The sequence below is a fragment of the Phascolarctos cinereus genome, unplaced genomic scaffold (assembly GCF_003287225.1).
Source record: "Phascolarctos cinereus isolate Bilbo 61053 unplaced genomic scaffold, phaCin_HiC Scaffold_2;HRSCAF=192, whole genome shotgun sequence".
NCBI classification, from domain to species: Eukaryota; Metazoa; Chordata; class Mammalia; order Diprotodontia; family Phascolarctidae; genus Phascolarctos; species Phascolarctos cinereus.
In genome coordinates, this window is record NW_027555625.1 from 46,571,545 (window position 1) to 46,590,724 (window position 19,180).

Here is a 19,180-nt window from a genome sequence, read left to right on the forward strand (position 1 = left end):
AGCCACCTGCGGGGCTGTGCATTCTGGAGACACATCTGTAAGCTTATGCTGCTCTTTCCTCTTTTATGCACTAGAATCCAGACAAATATTTTTATTGCCCAGGGACCACAGGAAAATGACATGTTCTCAAACGTGGAAAATCTGAAGTAGCACCCATGGCGTAGCAGATAAATGGAATGACCTCATTGCTTTTTATGAAGAAAACCCACCCTGTGATCTGTCCCAGGGGCAAAGAATGGCTATAATGAAGTGGGAGACCCAAAGACTCGAACTCGAGGGACCAGGGCACAGGCTCCATAGAGGAATGCTGCATTCCCAGCCCTGCTACATTTTACAGAAGAGGAACCTATGTGACATCCAGTGTGGAACTGCCTTCTGGACATCCCAAACTGGATGTCCTACAGGTATCTCAAACTAAAACAGCTGAAACAGAACTCTCGATATCTTTTTCCCTCAAACTCTCTCTTCGTCTGAATTTTCCTATTAGTGTGGAGGGCACCCACTCTTCTCCTAGCTGCCCAGACTTACACCCTCAGTATCATTCTCCTCTCCTCGTTCACCCCACACAATCTGTTGTTGAGCCTTGCATTTCTACCTCCATAATTTCTCGTACATTCTTCTCTATTCACACAGCTTCTAATCCAGTAGAGACCCCCATCACCTTTTGCCTAGACTACTGGAAGAGCCTTCACACTGGTCTTCCTGCTTCAAGGGTCTCTCCACTCCAGGGCATTCTCTACTAAGCTACCAAAATGGCTTCCCAGAAGGGTAGATCATGACCACGCCGCCTCTCTCCTCAAACTCCAGCAGATCCCCACTTCCTCCATGATAAAATGTGGCAGTTAAGGCCCTTCACAACCTGGCCCCTTCCTACTTTTCCTGTCTCCTTATCCATCGATACTGGCATGACACCCCGCCTCCTGACTCAGTGTTTCTGCATGGGCTGTCCATCATGCCTACAAAGTTCTGAGCCCTCGCCTCAGCTATTTCGTTTCCTTGGCTTTCTTTAAGACTCGGCTCAAATCCCACCTTCTGCAGTTGGTTTTGCCCAGTCCCCTCCCCGAGGGCATTCCAATCCCTTTCATTTTAGCTGTCCCCAAGAATTCAAGGATTTGTTTGCTCGGGTAGGGTGCAGGCAGAGGACTCTTTCTCAGGTGCGGGATACAGCAAGGAACAGCCAAAGATTAATGACAGTACAGAGCTAATTCATCAGCATGAATGGAGCTGGTATTCCCTAGCTCCACTTCGGGGGGCCTCTGAAAGCATTAAGATGTGTCCAACTGCTTTTCTATTCTGAACAGTAGCCAGCTCTACTTCATCTCTAATTCCATTTTATGAAGGTCTAAAAGCTGGCACCATCACAAGTACCACGAAAGATAAAATCTTCAAATCTAAAAAATTACTTTTACCAGCTGAACCAACTCATTAGAAGATGGAAGTCTTTGCCATGTAGGGTGTGTCACAAGTATGGTCCTAGAAATAGACTAAGTCTGTTTCCCAAGAAGCAGCCACAATTAGCAGACGGATTCTCATCACCAGTAGGCCAGCCATAGCGACCCATGAAACAAATCCAAGTATAAAATTTCCCCTACACCGGTGAGGCCTTCCTCTGTTTAGCGGAGGGGTAGGGAGTGTTAACTCACAGTTCCCTATATAGAAATCTGGCTTTCTTTAAGTCTCAACTAAAATTCTACTTTCTACAGGAAGCCTTCCCTAACCCCTCTTAATTCTAGTGTCTTCTCTTTGTTAATTATCTCCTATTTGTCCTCGACATAGCTTGCTTGCTTTGTTTGCATGCTGTCTCCCCCATTCGACTATAAGCTCCTTGAGGGCAGGCATTGCCTTTTGCCTTTTTTGTATACTCAGTACTTTGCACACTGTCTGGCACATAGTAGGGGCTTAATAATTGTTTACTGATTAAGAACAGTAACATCAAGGAGGATGATGAGAAAGTATAAATAGGCTGTGTTCTATGCCATTGGAGGGGGTGCCATGATGAGTGAGGTCACAGATCCATTTTAGCATTTAGAAACTTGGCAGTCTTTCTTCTTCATTGGACTATAGGGGGATTCCCCTTCTTTCTGTTCTTGCTACCTATTTCTACATTTCCTTACCTCTCCCCCATATTGTCCATTTTCATTTACCATGTCAGATTGGTAATTAGCAGGCTCTCTCCTCCTGATGTTTTCTAAGACTGGTATCACACATGAAGCGACAGGACAGCAGCAGAGCTCTGGGCAAGAGCTGTTACCTTTGCATGTTCCATTACAGGGACCACGGGAATGGCGGCCCAGTTACAGGATATCAAAGAATATAAAATACAATGATTGACACATGAAAATATCCGATTGCTGCCTTCTGTTGAAAATAATAATTAATAATGGTGCTTTAAGGTTTGCATGTTGTTTTACAAATATTCCCTCAGTTGATCTTTGCAACAGCCTGGAGAGAAAGGTGATACTATTATCCCCATTTTGTAAAGGAGGAAACAGAAGAAGACAGAGGTTAAGCGACTTCTCCAGGGCCACACTGCTAGGCCATGCCTGAGGCAGGATGTAAACATGGGTCTTCCTGACTACAGGTCCAACACCCTAATGGAGCAACTACCCTCAAGGACAATTTTTCTCCAAGTCTGCTTTACTATCTGTGCTTTGCCAATTAACTGAGTATTAGGGTTTCTCCAGTGTACACAGTACTGTGGACCTAAAAAAATGGATGAATAAATAATACCAATGGCCACTACCCTCAATAAAATTAGTCATATTGGTGAGATGAGATTTACCCAGATTAGGGAGAGTCTTGGCTATATCATGCTTCCCATGTTAATCACAGGCTGTTGGGGGTGGGAGCCGGGGTGAGAATGGAGTTCCCATACAGTTCACACAGTTTCCTGGGTGGGCTGAACATTTTTAAGTGAGGGGGAACTGTGACTTCACAAAACAGTGCATTGTATTTTCGGGCCAACCTAGTCACTAACTCCATGCTGGGCCAAGCACTCAGCCCTGCTCTGATTTCTACATATTGGTTCTCCCTTTACTCTCCTGGACCTACACTAAATCTGATGCAGGGGTGGGGAACCTGTGGCCTCGAGGCCACATGTGGCCCTCTAGGTCCTCAGGTGAGGAGATTTGTTCTGTGAAGTTTGGATTCGGTCAAAGGGCTGCCCTTGAGGACCTAGAGGGCCACTTGTGGCCTCGAGGCCACAGGTTGCCCACCCCTGGAATCCCTTCTTCCATGCAATAAAACTTGAAGAAAACACATCTCAAGTTTTCCTTTATCTACCAAAGTTCCTTTAACCACATGATCTGGGTTCTAGACCTTTCACTCTTCATCGGCCCTTGAAAGAACATTTATCCATCTACCCACGCCCCTCAGAGGCTCTGAAATGAACTCAGTCTTGGAAGAAGCGGCTTGATCAAAGAAGGGCATAAAAGAATCTTAGCATCAAAAGGGCCCTTGGAGGTTAGGGCCAAATGATACCTAAGCAGGAATGTCCTTCGCAGCATCCCAGCATAGTCTCCCATTCTCTGCTTAAAGATCTCCAGTGATGGGGAACTCATCACCACTTAAGAAAACAGCTTCTTCCTCTTTGAGGCAGCTCTAATCGCTGTCTTTCCCTTCTATTGTGTCTAAAACTCTCTCCAAAACTTCTACTTCCTGGTCCCAGTTGTGACCTCTAAGGGCAAGTAATTAAGTCTAATCTTTCTTTGACATGGACAGAACCGAGCTGCTGCTTCCCTGGCTCAGGACACTACATTTTTCTTAATCGCGCCGAGGGTAGCATTAGCTTTTTTGGGTTGCTGTGTTACATTATTGACTCATATTGACCTTGCAGTCAAATAAGACCCCTGAAGTCTTCCGCACATCAAGGCTTCTCCCATCCCACACTTGCCCAATTGATTTTTTTTTTCAAATTCACGGCAAGACTTGACATCCGTCCCTCTTGAGTTTCATCTTGTTAGATTCTGTTCCTAGTTCCAGGCTGTTGAGATCTTTGGGGATCCTGATTCTATTATCAAACATTAGCTAGCCTTTCCAGATCGGTATCACCTGCAGATTTCATAAACATGCCATTTGTGTCTTCCTTCCAGATACTGACAGAATGTTGAACAGGATGCAGCCTAGGATAAAGAATGCTGCAGCATGCCACTATAATATGTGCGAGACCACACATGATCAGTTATGGGGTCCAACCGTACATTCAATGAAAACAATCCAATTCATACATTTGTTAAGCACCTACTAACGCACTAGGCCCCGGGCTACTGGGGCCTTGTATCAGTGCTGGCTCTCAAGTAGCTTACCAAGCTCTATTAGTATTAGAATGTCTTCTTGTATTTTGTTGTTTGTTATACAATCCAGTGGGGGAGGGGCAGGAAGGATACAGATGCAAAAAAAAAAAAGTTCTGATGTAAGGGGCTATGAGAAAATAAAAGTCCTAGGCAGAGGGTTAGAGGAAACTTGAAGAGAGTACTTTCACTAATGGAGATAGCAAAAAGGATTTACTGGGAGTTAGGGAAAGGGAAAGAAAGTGTCTTGCGTTGTCCCTTCCAAGGCTCATGGACAGAGATGGGGTAGCTGGGAGGGTGTCTACTTTAGGAATTCTGAGCTAGCGAATCATGGCATGGAGACCAGTGGGGACAGGGTAAGAATGGGGACAGAGTTCAGAAACTCTAGATGGGGAGAAAATAGTGTAGTCTGGCATTCTTGGACAATTCTCCCTGAAGGAGGTAGGACTCTGTGAAAAGAAAGTAAATCCATAATAAATAGAACATAAAAGGAAATTCACCTGCGGGTAGACAGCTTAGCCTCCTAATAAAGTGGTCAAACCTGATAAGATTTAAGCTCTAAGCTGGCCTTGATGCCAGGCAGTTATCAGGTAGAGAACATGGGAAAATTCCTTCCATTTTGGCACCGGATTAACTCATCAACAACACACACAGCACCCCAAAGGGTAACAAGTGCCTGCGTTTCCTTTCATCTTGCCTTTCTGTACAACCGTAGCAAGGCATACCCATCTGACACAACAGACAAACTGAGTCTAATGTGTTGATTTGATTAGAAACTTCACATTTTAGTGTTTTCTCAGAGGTGAAACATTGTCAGCTGTCTGATACCTCTTCTGACCTGGCACACAGCAGATGGCCTTTGGCCTCAGGTCAGCTCTTAGGGCACGGATGGAGCCAGGTATGACCATGGAATGATCTCAGGCCCCAGTATATGCCTGACTCTAATTGCATAGGCAGGCCTCAGATCCAATCTGGATATTTCTGGGACCTCTCTGCACCATGCGTTATAACCCAGAAGTCCTGGATTCTATAACCCTAGGACTCCTACTCGTAGAGTGGGAAGAGTCTGAAATCCCAAGGTAAAACATCAAGAGACTGGCGTCAGGCCCACAAGAGGTCTGAGTGTTGATTTGCTCAGCACGTACATGACGAAGGGCCTGTCTCATTTGACTAAGGAAATTAGAGCTATAAGCTGCTGAAAGAAAGTCTGCATCTCATATAAATTCTCAAAGAGAATCACTACACCAAAGGACAACTAGTGCAAAGTTCACTAAGACCAAAACACCTGGAGAAGGAGATGTTGCCGTTAAACTCCCGCTGTTGGGTAAAGGAAGGAATGTTGTTACAATGTAGACAGCCACTTTCCTGCCTTTGTAAGTATAGCACAGGGATACGGTTTGGATTTTATTTTAGGCAACTCAGAATCTCACAGTACTTCAGAGACATCATTGGAAACATCAATTCTCACTTTAGAGTTCTGTAGTCGTAGGAGATGGAACTGAATGTATGTTAGCCCCAGGACACACCTGGCATAATTCTTTCTCAAATAAATCCTCGATAAAGGCCGCTTATTTTTCCTAAACATGGAATATGGCCAAAAAATTCCCATTAATTGGGAGTTCCAGTTAGTTGGGTTCTGGTTAGTTGATACCAAAGTTGACCGAGGTGTTTTTTTTTCTCTTTAAGAGCTAAAGGCCACAACTGTCTCAGAGAAAAGAATGATGTTAGACTTCAGAGATGACCATCAAAAGAATTCTTTTTCAAACATCTGGGTTCAAACAGATAACAGAATATTTTGAAGTACAGGGAAAATCCGAGTTAGAACCAAGCAATCCCAGTTTTACTCCTGATAGTACTTTTGCAGCTGTTCAGATTTTTTTTTCTTGAGCTAATAAAGACTTAAGTATCCTCTCTAATAAGAAAAATGCTGTGAAATAAGTATCCTCTCTAATAAGAAAAATGCTGTGAAATAAGTTAACAGTCAGAGCTTCCTCTCTCTCCCCGTTTAATGAAAGCCATGACTTGCAGTAGACAAGTGTCTGCTAGGGCTGGCTGGGGGGGAGCAGTGAAGAGATCTCTTTCCCATCTCTGTGACACTCCAGTGAGCCTCCAGTCTGCCTCCCATACCCAGCTATCTAACCACTTCCTTCCTACCAGGCGACTCCCATTAGAGAATTTTATTAACCAAATACTTGGAGGTTTGTATATATTTATGTTACCTCCTGCACTTCCCCCTTCTGCTCTACTGGGGCACATAGAAAAAAAAAGTTACGATAAACTTTAATAAAAACAAAATTAAAATGATTAAACCTTTCATATCCTTTAAAGATAATCTGTCCTCTGCTAGAAGGAAACAACCTGCTGCGTGTGTGTGTGTGTGTGTGTGTGTGTGTGTGTGTGTGTGTGTGTGTCCCCTAAAGAAACCAAAATGAGTTGCCCTCGGCTGGATTTTTAAAATAGACTCACTTCCTCCCAGGACCCAGGCTAGCTAGGTATATGCATTAGTCCCTCATTCCTACATATGAGGGAATCTCATCTAGACCAACAACTTTCCTGCGAGTGGGGTCTTCATGCCATCCTCAGGGTTTGGAGGTGCCAAGGATTACAAGTCAGGGAGAAGAAGTAGTAAAACAAGGGTCTCTCTTCAGTGGGTTATTTATGAATTCTCTCCCACCCAGGCTGACAATACAATCTCACAGAAGTGATGGAAAGCAGTGCTGTTTGCTCCTCACTCATCTACCAAGTAAACACATCCTGAAGATTCTGAAGAACAGAAGACATCATGGAAAACAGAGGTCTTCTGTGATACCAGGGTATCTTTTATTCTGCTTGGGTCTGAGCACATTTTCGCCAAGAATCTAACTGCTGTAGTAATGAGATCATGTCTGTTTGTTAAAGCCCTGGGCGGAGGTCAAGGTTATACCTGGGGCAGCAGCCCTTCCAGGATGGGATAATGACTTCTGGAAACCAGGCATTTGGAGATCTCACCAGAATAACAAATCGAGGCAATGAGTTTTCTTTGGGTCTACAATCAAATAATGAAACGAAATCCTGTGTGGAAAATAAACAGCATAATCTGAGATGTCAACAAATTCTGTAGGGTTTGGCATGAAGATCATAGGCCCTGAAAATTGGGTTGGGGCACTGGGAGCAGAGGAATTGAGAGGGACGGGAAGTTAAGTGAAGTGGGTTTAGTTATCTTAATACATAGACTGCCAAGAGCTATTTTCCCTTTCTTGGTATTTTGTTTTCCACTCCAGTCAAGAAAATATTTTCTAGAAGTAAAAAAGACAAAAGTCCTTCTGGCTCTTCACAGTAAGGAGACGAGATAGCAAGGGAAAACTCTAGGTCCCTTAATGGAAATGACTGCTGATCTCTATGGAAGGGCTAGGGATGGCCTTGACACTTGGGGCTGTCATCATCTCAGGCCAAATCTCAGGTAACTAACTACATGGACTGATTTTTCACAGCTCAGGATCCAAGTAACCTGTCCTTAGTTTGTTATGTAGTAGTCAAACAAATAAGTTTAATGAAACTATGACGATCACATATACTGTCTCACTTCCTTTCAACCTTACCCAGAGTAGGCCCATTTCTCTGTGAAAGGAAAGGGAAAGGCAGCCACCACCTTTATTCACATTTTACCTTTTCTTCTTGACATATCAACCAGTACAAACTCCAAAAAGGTCATCCGTCCTCATGACAGGAGGAAACAAAGAGTTTTCTTACTAATTTCTGCTTCACACTCATCATATCCTGATTTAAGTTTTTTTCCCTTACAAAGACACCATAGATAAGGATGCACCTGAAGTCAGGAAGACCTGGCTTGGAGTCTTACTCTAGATACTCACTAGCTGTGGGACCATGGGCAAGTCAGTGGAAAACAGCATTGATTTGGGAGTCAAAGGAATAGAGTTCAAATACTGCCTCTGTCAATTGCTTCGTGCAAGCCACTTTAATTAATTTCTGGGGCCCATTTTCCCATTTGTGAAAACAAAGGGGTTGGTCTGGATGGCCCCTTTAAAGTCTAAATCTTCAATCATATCACCTTCGGCAAAATGGTCCTAATACCTGAGGCCAGTCCCACCTGACAGGGTTGTTTTGAGGCCTCCATGAGAATAGATGTAAAAAACGTCCAGTGTCAGCTGTTATTATTATTATTTCTACAAGACATAAGAAAAGCCCTGGAGTATTTGCCAACATTTGTCTTAACTTTCATCCTTTCTACCTGACATGTTCTCTCTTCTCTCTGCCTTTCCCTCTTCCTCACCCTTGGCCTTTATTTCTATGTACTTCCCCTCCTGCTTCCCAATTTTCCTAAGTGATCATACTTTACATATGGCTTTAGAGTGTGCATATGTCCAAACGCTAGCTAGGACTACAGTAAAACATCCTGATAATGATGGGAATGGGTTATCTTGAGCAATCCAAGTACCTATGATCTACAAGGTTCTAGACATGGTAGAAGTACCACAGGAGGGACAAGATGTGGTGGGGCAGCTGCAACACAGCACTGAACACAAGTCTATCTCATTTGAAGAGGGTGATGCAGATAATACTAAGCAAACTCTTGCTATTCTAAGCAACTTAGCAACTCCTGGAGTCCTCAGCTTTCCTTCCTTCCTTCCCCACCCCCCCTCTCTGTTCCCTCCCCTCCTTCCTTCCTTTTTTCTCTCCCTCCCTTTCTCCCCCCGCCCCTTTCCTGTCCGTCTAGGTCATTCTTAGGATAAGACAGATTGGGATGTTTGCATGGTAAGAGCTGGGAGGTGATCTAGTATATAGATCTAGATATAGATCAGTGGGTAGTAAAATAACAATAGGACCCCATCACCTTCCTTCCCCAGCCCAGTATTACCAATTACTTACAATTTGTGATGCCACCCCTGTAGTGGTATCTGTTTCTGTGTAGTGGACTTCATCCTACCGACTGTTCCATATTATGTTTATACTTGAGACTTTGCTCGTGAAGGTGCCACTGAAAATCATTTTAACCATATTTCACATATTTTTAAAAAATGACTAAAACTGAGGGACAAGGATCCTGAAAAGTGTGATTTTTCTCCCTAGCCTTACAAATGCTTTTCTGGAATAATCCTGCCTAATACACACACACACACACACACACACACACACACACACACACACACACTGCTTAAGAGTAAAATCCTTTAAACTGACTTCTTTCTCTAATGTCAATCTTGGGGTCCTTGCCACAAGACCATGTGTGAGGTAGAAATGAGTTACACAAGGTCATTCTGGTATTTCCAGTAACTGAAGCCCTCTGGATGGGGTCCAAAACAGACCTGTACCATAGAGAATTTTTCACTGTAATAGGTAACGTCATATAATATAAGCTCAGTTTCAATACTTTTTTTAAAATCACATGGCAAAGTGCTATTCATAATGCCCAGTGGGTTATGTTTCATCTGAAACTGAAAGTCCATTGAGGATAGGGGCCATGTATTTCTACAAATTATAGAGAGAGGCCAATATGCTCTGGCTTCCTACTGAAAATCTAACAACAGCAAATTATTTGAATGGATACTAAGAATATTGAATTTTACAGGCAGGGCGATATGACTGTCTAAGACCAGCAGCTTCCTTGATCTGTACTGACAAGGACTCAAGGGCTCTGTGGCTAGGCTTGGTGAGGCAAGAAAAAACTGATGGCTAAGGATTCTCAACTGACACTATGTTCTGACCCTTTTCCTGTCCTAACAAAGGTTTCTTTGAGCACTGTTGGCTTTGTTTAGTAACTCCTTCCAGAAAACCTTCTTTCTTCACATGCAAGGACCCGCAACAATGGCTTTATGTGTTGGGGGAAGATGGCTGAGGATTTGGCAAGGATTAACAGCACTGCTGGAAAAATCATGGCCACCAGGGGGATGGGAGCTCTGACTTGGCACACAGCATCCCCTTCGCTAGAAGGACCCAGCAAAAGGAATACTCTTCCCTTCCATGACCTAAAAGGATAATGATATGAAAGGAAATAATATACTGCCCTCAAGTATTAGGCCAACTTCAAGGAAAAACTGCTTCAAGAATTGAAATTAAAATCAATGAAAAAGGTTATCACCTTTGTAGGCAGGGACAGGTGGAAGAGAAACTCATACACTGCCCTCTGACTTTATAAAGCCTAATATTGGAAAAAAGTCTAACCACAACAGATAGCACAGTTCCAAGAAAAATTACACAATTGACTGAAGGTGGTGGGATTCTCCTTTTGAAAAAAATTTAGGTTAGAGCTCAATTTCAGAATTCTCTGAGCAACAATAATCTTTTATGTTAATGAACACACAAAAGGTTATGAGTTTGCATTTAAAAAAAAACACAACACTACAAACTACAAAATATCTACAACTTGCTTTCAAGAACACATTTGAAACACTACGGAAATTCCATTCCTCTTCCCCCAAACTGGTAACAGATTAAGACTTAGGTACTAAGAAACAAAATTAAATGGCTATTTGAAAAAATATCATCTTACAGAGTGAAGAAATTAGTTAAGAGAAGGGGAGTAAGGAAGAGGAAAGGGTAGCACATGTGATTTTGGCAGGAAGAGAACATGATATAAAGAATCTAGGTGGGCCCCAAAGTACATTTCATACATTCTCTCCACTCTTCTTCACCCACAGTTATTCTTTCATTGGAAAATAGGAAAGCTGATCTAGAAATCCATTTACATTGTCTTTGTTAATTTAAGATGAAGATTTGTTGCCACAGATGCAAGTCCGGTGAAGAAGGGAAACTACTGGCAAATGTGGACAGGGCTAAGAACAAATCTGAAGCCATGTGATATTTTCCCAAGTTTAAGCTATTTTTTTTTCTATTTAGCAGTGCTGTAGTAATAAATAGTGATATTAAGTTAACTAGTAAAATTTTGAGAAATTCTCTTTCGGCTAGAGATAGCCTAGGTGAGCTAAGTTTGAAACTGATTCCTGGGGGTGCCTGGCAGTTGCGCTCTGTTTGTGCTAACGACATGGAAGGAGGTACCAAGTTCTATTTCCCTCTTTAGACAATTCAGCCAAGGGAACCTGGAAACTAAATGAAGCATAAAAGTTGTTCACAGAAAAGCTTTTCTTATACTGGGAAGTATAAGAACATTTTTTGAGATTAATTAATACTTGCAAAGGTTGTCCTATTTGCTGGACAACAGTGAGCGTGTCAGACAACATGGTGACCGAGGTCAGTGAGCTAAGTTCTTAGTCTTAGAATCTGGCCAAGACACCTTTGAGCTCTGACTTCTGTTTCCTAACTATATCCATCACTATATTCCCACCCTTTCCTCCTCCTGTCACAGGCCAAAAAAATCCCCCAAAAACAAAACAAACAAAAAAACTAGATCCTCCAAAAAAATACATCGCCATACTGACTCACTATCCATGTCATTTTGTAGTGGTCACGAATGTCACCTAAGAGTTCTTATTCCTAAAAGGATGAGCAGTTCTGAGCTAATAGGTGAATGTAGGATTATTACTAATGTGTTATAATGCTAAGCTATTCAAGCAACCAGGCCATTGGGAAGGAACTTTGTCTAATTACAGGCTTGGTGGCAACTCCCCATACTTGGTGGAACCTCATTAAACCGTCTTTTACCTATAAACATCACAGGGTTATGATTCAAGAATATTTTGAGCAATACAGCAAAGACCTTGTCCTTGCCCCCACATACATACAATTCCAAAGAACTGAATACCTGAAAAAGTGCTAAAAGGGAAACTGAGAATAGCAGGGGGGAAAGAGGAAGAAAGAGAAAAAGATGGCCATGCCCACAGAGACACAATCCTTCCTCTCTAGGATACCCTCTGAAGCTGAAGACAATAAATTCTTTAAGAATTATTTCCAAAAAAAGTTTTTTAAAAAAGTAAAATAAAATTTTAAGCTTAAAATAAATAACAAATTTTTAAATTTAAATTTAATTAAAAAAATTTTACATGTAAATTTTAAAATTAAATTTAAAAAGCTTAAAATAAATAATAAAATTTAAAATTTAAAAAAATACTTTAAAAGAATCCTTTTTTGTACAGTTGCACTTACTCAATATCCCCAAACCACTCCCTTACCTGGGATGAATCTCTGCTCCTCTAAACAAACGGTCCAGCCAGCTACCAGGCTCCCACACCTCCCTCCACCAGAATACTATACGCCTAGGATTTTGCTTTCATAGTCTCATCTCAAGCATGTACATGGACTAATGGTGAGAAGTTTGGGGAAAAGTCAGAAAAAGGGAGAACAAAAGTTTGAGGAATCTGGGGAAAGTGACCTCTTTCCAGATCACTTATCTAGAGTCCGAAGGAAACAAAGAATCTTGTTTTACAGATAAGGACAACCAAGGGATTAAGTGATTGTCTAAATTCACAGAGTCAGTTTTGAACCCAAGTGTTTTGATTTCAAACTTGGTGCCCTCATGGTATATTTCAGGATGCTTATATTTCACGCACCTAGGAACACAGCTGAAAATTACATAGCACAAGACAATGATCCAAGTTGACTTTGATGCCTTGATGACCCTATAAGGCAGGGTAAGTATCCTAATTTCACAGAGGAGGGTCCATGACTTGTTTAGGGTCTCAGAGCCACTAAGGAGAAGACACAGGCCTGGAGCTCCAAGTCTTGTTCTCGTGTTCTCATCCTATAAGATGCGTTAGGAGTATCCCTCCTGCCCTTCAAACCAAACGCCATCTTCATTCTTAGTTCAGTACAATGATAGGTGCTGCCATAGGGCAAGCTATGACTTTAGGGAGAGGGAGCATACTTCCTACCAACGTTCTAAGATTCAATTCAATTAACACCTACCAAGCACATACTCCATGCAGAGGACTTGTCCTAGGCACTTGGGGATACAAAGCCAAACAAATGATGGTCCCTGCTCTAAAGAACCTGACACTCTACTGGGGGAATATTTGTACAGAAAGAGGTCAATATAAGGTAATTTAAAGAAGGAGAAAATAGTAACGACCAGGGTGGGTAGGGTGAGGGAACAGGAAAGGCCTCCAGTCAGCACTTGATTTGGGCCTTGAAGCAAGAGAAAGATTCTGAGAGGGGGAAGAGAGAATGTTGAGACTGGCAAGTATGAAGACCAACTGGGCCGGAGTAGACAGCAAGTGAAGGAAAGTGGTATGAGATACAGCCAGAGCGAGATTATGAAAGGCCTTAAATTACAGGTCTTCTCTTGACCCTGAGGCAACAGAGGACCATTGAGGTTCCTGGGCAAGGGAGTGGCACAGTCAGTCTTGTGCCTTGGGAAGGCTGTTTTGGCTGCTATGTGGAGGCTGGGTTAGAAAGGGGAAAGACTAGAAACAGGTAATGCTACAGAAGGTTAGAGCACCAACAGTCCAGGTGATGAGGCCTTGATGGAGGGGAGCAGCCATGTGAATGGTATGAAGGAACTATGGCTTGACAATTAATTGGATATTAATTAATATTAGCTAATTAATACCAATTGGATGTTAATTAATGGGATGAGGGGCAGCAAGAGAGGAGAGTCAAAGATGACTTTGAGGTTACATGGAAAGTTGTTTTCTCTCTCTTTCTCTCCCTCATTCCCACTTCCTTCCCATACCAGTTTCTGGCCCTCTAATAGGATAAAAATATGTCATAAAATACTTACTGAATGCCTACTATGTACAAGGCACTATTCTAAGATGACTCTGGGGGAATATTAAAAAATTATAAATTATATAATTATTTTAAAATTATTAAAAATATAAAGCAGTATTTGTCCCAAGAGGCTTACAGTTAGAATGAATTGGGCAAAATATGCTCAAAAAATATTAAATAGGACAACAAGCAATACAGTGAAACATGGCAGAGTATTCAGGTAGGAGGCTTCAAAAAACCATGACGGATCAAGCAGTGAAAGTAATTCAATCATTTGGCCCATTCTTCCCCAAAAAGTTAGAACAAAACGAAATAAAACTTGCTACTTGTCTCAGACTAACATTACAGAGAAATGGTGTGGACCACAGAGGGATTTCCTTGAAAGAAGGGTGTACACAGGACACTGAAACCACAACTTATGTAATAGCTTTCATTGGTTCAGAACTGAATTTCAGGCCACACTGGACACAGGCCAGGATTGCCAAAAAGCAGAGCAGAAGCTAATGCAAACAGTACACACCACTTAAGATCTCTGCCTGGACTCGGGCCACATCCTGGCTAAAGAGAATCTTCCAGACCAACAACTTTTCACAGCGTTGCAACAGAGTGTTCTGCCTGAAACTACCTTCCTGTAGCTAAGGTCATTAGCATATTTTGCAGAGAGCAAGCAGAAAAGTTTAATTGTCCCTAATTATCCAGATCAAGAAGGCACCCAGATAATGGTTCTCAGATTTCTTGCCTGGTGTCCATGTAATTTCCTTGTCTCTGGCTTCATTATACCTCTCCAACTGGAAGAAGACCATGGCTCTGAGGCTGCTTTCCATAACAGACCCTCTGGTTCCTGCAAAGGCCCTGGCCGGTGCCATCAGGACAAGGGAGGGGACAAAGGTCTCTTGTGTGGAAGAGTCAGGACACCAATTTTTGCATAGCTCTGTGTGTGTGTGTGTGTGTGTGTGTGTGTGTGTGTGTGTGTGTGTGTGTATGGGCACCCCCATGTACCCAGTGAGGAAGGACTGAAATACAAGTAATGTGTAATCAGAAGCCATCACAATTATAAATGTAAATGAACAGGCAATTGGCACTGACCTTTGTAGATTGTTAGAGGACTAATTAAGGCAAATCAGGAACTCTGTTCCAACAGAAAAACAAGATGGTATATCCCTGTCCTTGTCACATAAAGGGAAAACTACAAAGAATCATTCACACATAACACATGGGGGTTGGGGTGCATTGCTACATAAAAACTCCCTTCCCCCCTCAAATGACAAGGCATATCAAGAGCTGGACTTTTACAATTACAGCCCTCATCATATTAAAACTAGCCCTACTCACAGAGACGCACCTCCTCATATGTCACCTTGGGGAGGGGGTTCTCCATAACCTCTAGGCCCACCAGAGATTCTCAGAAGCACTCTTAAGAAAACTAACTGAAGAAATTTAGTGTTCACTCAAAGCTCCTCTAGTCTCATGCATTTCTAATAGATAAAGGAGAAATGGCTCTCTCCAAGTACTTAAAAATCAAAAATTTTAAAAATGTAGCCATCAGATATAATTTCCACTTAAATTTCATAACTGGAAATATATTGTCCTTTCCCTCTATCCATTTCCTTTAAGTACCTACTTAAAAATGAGGGAAAAAAATCAGGAGCATGTCTCTAGCTTCAGTTTTGCACAGCATTACTACAGGGGGGAAATAAGTACACTTTGGAGCTCAGGTGGAATGTTTTAGGGTCATCAGAAAAATGATTGTCAAACTCCTTTTGAGAAAAAGTATAACGTTATAACCTTAGATGTGCTACATAAATGCAAGTTATCATTATGGTCTTCCTTATGCTATTTCTTATAAACTGTTCCAACTTAAGAAAATATTTTATGCCAATTCTGAAAGCCTAACATGAGAGAGTTTAGGAATAAAACTAAAATGCAATATTCAATATTCACTTTAGATTGAATCAGAACTTCCAGAAAAAGTCTGTTTTTAAATTGTCAATTAAGTCAAACTAGTACAATTTTCAGCTAGTATTCAAACTAGTACAATTCTTTTTTTTTGCTTTACCAAATTAAATGATTCTTACAGTCAATGTACAATAAGCAGAATCGAACTCTGGATGTTTTATAGCTCTCAGTGAACTGTGCTGTGGAATATCATTTGTGAGAGCCTACCTCGTGACTTCTCATTCTTTCACCAAGGATACCCTTTAATGAACCCGTCAATTATTCTCATAAAGATTTTGTAGTAATAGAAAGTAGACACAGGGATCCAGAGTGATCTCTATTTGGCATCCACGAAATGGGTGATGTCACTGGCCTGCTTGCCCCTACACACTTCACTAGCTTGTTGTGAGAATGTGCTTTGCAAAGTGTCAAGTGTGCAGTATAAATGCAGTTATCTTCTTATGGGCATCACTGGAAGGACGGATACAACACTTGAGTCTTCGCTGTGATCAGCAGCATTCACTTTGTACTTCTCTGGCTTCCCCCAGTAAAGCCAAGCCCCAGGAAACTCATCACTGGGAAACATCATCACCTTGCAAGATCCAATCAGCTTTGTTGTTCACACTTCCTCAGGACCCTCTGCCCCTCAGATTGGAGGGTGCAGACACAAACGCCTTCATTTAAGGAGAGGGAACTGGACTGACCTGTCCCAGACATCTCTTCATTTCCTATCCCACTGTATCTGATTTCTTTGACTCTACCAGGTCACACCCACTACCCTTGCCCCCTTTCATCTTTCTTTTGTGTGTGTATCCTTCCCTTAGACTGGAAGAGCCCTGAGGGCAAGAACTGTCTTTGTTTTTCATATCTGTATCCCCAAGGATTGCCTGGCACATGTGCTTAACAAATGTTTAATGATTAACTGCTTTACACATTTTTACTACAATCAAGGGTCTCTTCCTAAGGGTGGGAACTGACAAACTGTGTTTATTGAATATTAACCCTCTTAGTACTCAAAACCACTACAAAGTTGTTGTTTTTTTAAAACAAACTTTTTTTTCCCCCGCAGATTCCTTCAGCCTCTGATGCTTACCAAATACACGCATTTACATGGATTTAAATTTCATTCCTGGTGAAGGTTCTGATATACAACTAGTTATAATACTGTAATTTCAGTAACTGCAACAAATATCTCAGAAGAAGAGAGGTCCAGATAACTAAGAACCAGTGCTGGGGATGTTTGCTAGAGTTTAACAAGGGAATTCCTGTTCCATGTGGGGAAAATGTACTGATTTTACCAAAACAAAAAGAGTTAATGATTTAAAAAAAAAAAAAAGGGTGCACTCATACAAGAGTGTCTTATGGAAGTCAGTACATCTGTGGGCTTTAATAATTCATTTGATAGCTTTATTAGCTAACAACTGCACTAAGATTTTTGGAACATGTTTTATGGTGCTTCCTTCATCATCACCCAGTGAGTGGGCAGTACAAACACTATTATTCCTACTTTACAAAGGAGGAAACCAAGTCTCAAGGGGTTGACTTGACCATAGCCAAATGGGTAGACAGTGTCAGTCTGCTCCAAATCCAAGTCTTCTGACCAACCACATTTCTTTCTATTACACCAGGCTACCTGTCCTAAGAGGCATCCCAAAACAGCAACAAGAATCTACCACCCTAATTCTTCAGCAGGAGAAAAGAACGTCCATATCTATCTAACGGATACTGGAAAACAATCCAATTCTAAGCCCCCCAGATGTTGCTAAGGAATTGAAGAGTACTTGGACATTTCTAGTGCCCAAGTGAGGGAGGTGATCACCATCACCTCCTCTGTCCCATGAGATCACATTTGGAATATTCTGTTGAGTTCTAAGGGCAGAGCTACCAGGATACGGAGAGGGTCAGAAAAAATCAGAGCAGTGGCTGAGGGAAAATGGGAAGGTTTGAGCCTGAAGAAAGAGAGACTTGGTGGGCACAAGGGAGTGAGGGGAGAACAGGATGGTTGTCTTCTAAATACCTAAAAGATTATCACATGGAAGGATTAGATTTGTACCGTGTGGCCCCAAAGGGCAGAAAGAGAAAGGGGATTTTGGTTCCAGGGAAAGAGAATTTGCTAACAATGACAGCTATTTGAAAACAGAATGGGATGCCTCAGGGAGAAAGGAGTGAGCTCCTCTGAGCAAGCCAGATGAAAATATGCCAATGATGCTGTCCATACTGTGGGACCCATAGCATGGGAAGGGGCTACAGAAAGCACATGAAATCTATCTACAAGCCTCAGGAGTCCAGGGACCTGAACTTAAAAACCACTTGGCTAGAGGAACCAAGTTATAAGGAAAGGTTAAGGAAAAGGGGGTTCGGAGTCTAGCAGGAAAGAACTAGAGGATGTCGGGCACTGTGGTGCATGCCTATAATGTCTGCTTACGGGGAGGCTGAGGCTGGTGGGGTCACTTGAGCTTGGGAGTTCCAAACTGCAGGAGGGCTAAGCTGACCTTTGGTACCAATAAGTTGAGCTTCTAGGAGAACGGGCCCAAGTTGGAAATGGAACAGGTCAAAGCTTTTGTGCCACTCAGAAGTGGGATGGGGTCAGTGAGTGGCTGCTACACACTCTAGTCTGGGTGAGATGGGGAGACCCAGCTGCAAACCAAAAGGAATGAGAGGAAGGGCTTTACAAGATGATGAAAATCTACACATTGTTGGCGATCTACAGCAAGGAGGAAAGGAAATCATTAAAAGTGAAATTAAACCAAGTTTAAAAAAAAACCCAACACAAACCAATATATTAAACTAGGAACCCTTTTAATGGTAAGATGTTGCTGTTATATTTCAGAGGAAGCTACTCAAAGGCCCAGAGCCAGGGCGTTTCTTGCCGGAAAATGCTTAGCATACTGCCATACACATGTGACTACTTAGGTATTAATTAATGGTGGTGGAGATCAAGCAGAAACTCTAATGGCTGACGAAGGCATTTAGAACTATCCTAGATAATGCATCTTCAAAAACCCTGGAGGAGACAACCTTGCAGAGACATAAAGGTTAGGCAAAAATTGGTGTTGTGATTTAATAGACCCTCCATGGATAAAGCTCCAACTTTTCTAAACAAGTTTTATCTACAAAAGATCTGAAGAAGTAACAGTTTGACTTTCTACCGTAATGTCAAAAAACTCAACTGTTCCATCAAAGGGAAAAAATTCTCTCATCCCTCTGGATAACCTAACAGACTAGACAAATATTAACACTTAAAGGAAATTCTGAGGTGAGAGAGAAATCTCAGAGTTTTACCCATCTACCTTTTCTCCCAAAGGTGCTTTGAAAAATATACATAATACTTATCACTGCATGTGCCCCAGGGCCTG

General features: G+C 42.0%; 1 protein-coding gene across 1 annotated transcript in view; it reads right to left on the bottom strand.

The window, feature by feature from the left end:
• ZFHX3 (zinc finger homeobox 3) overlaps positions 1-19,180 on the bottom strand; it is a 318,956-nt gene that overhangs the window by 123,705 nt on the left and 176,071 nt on the right.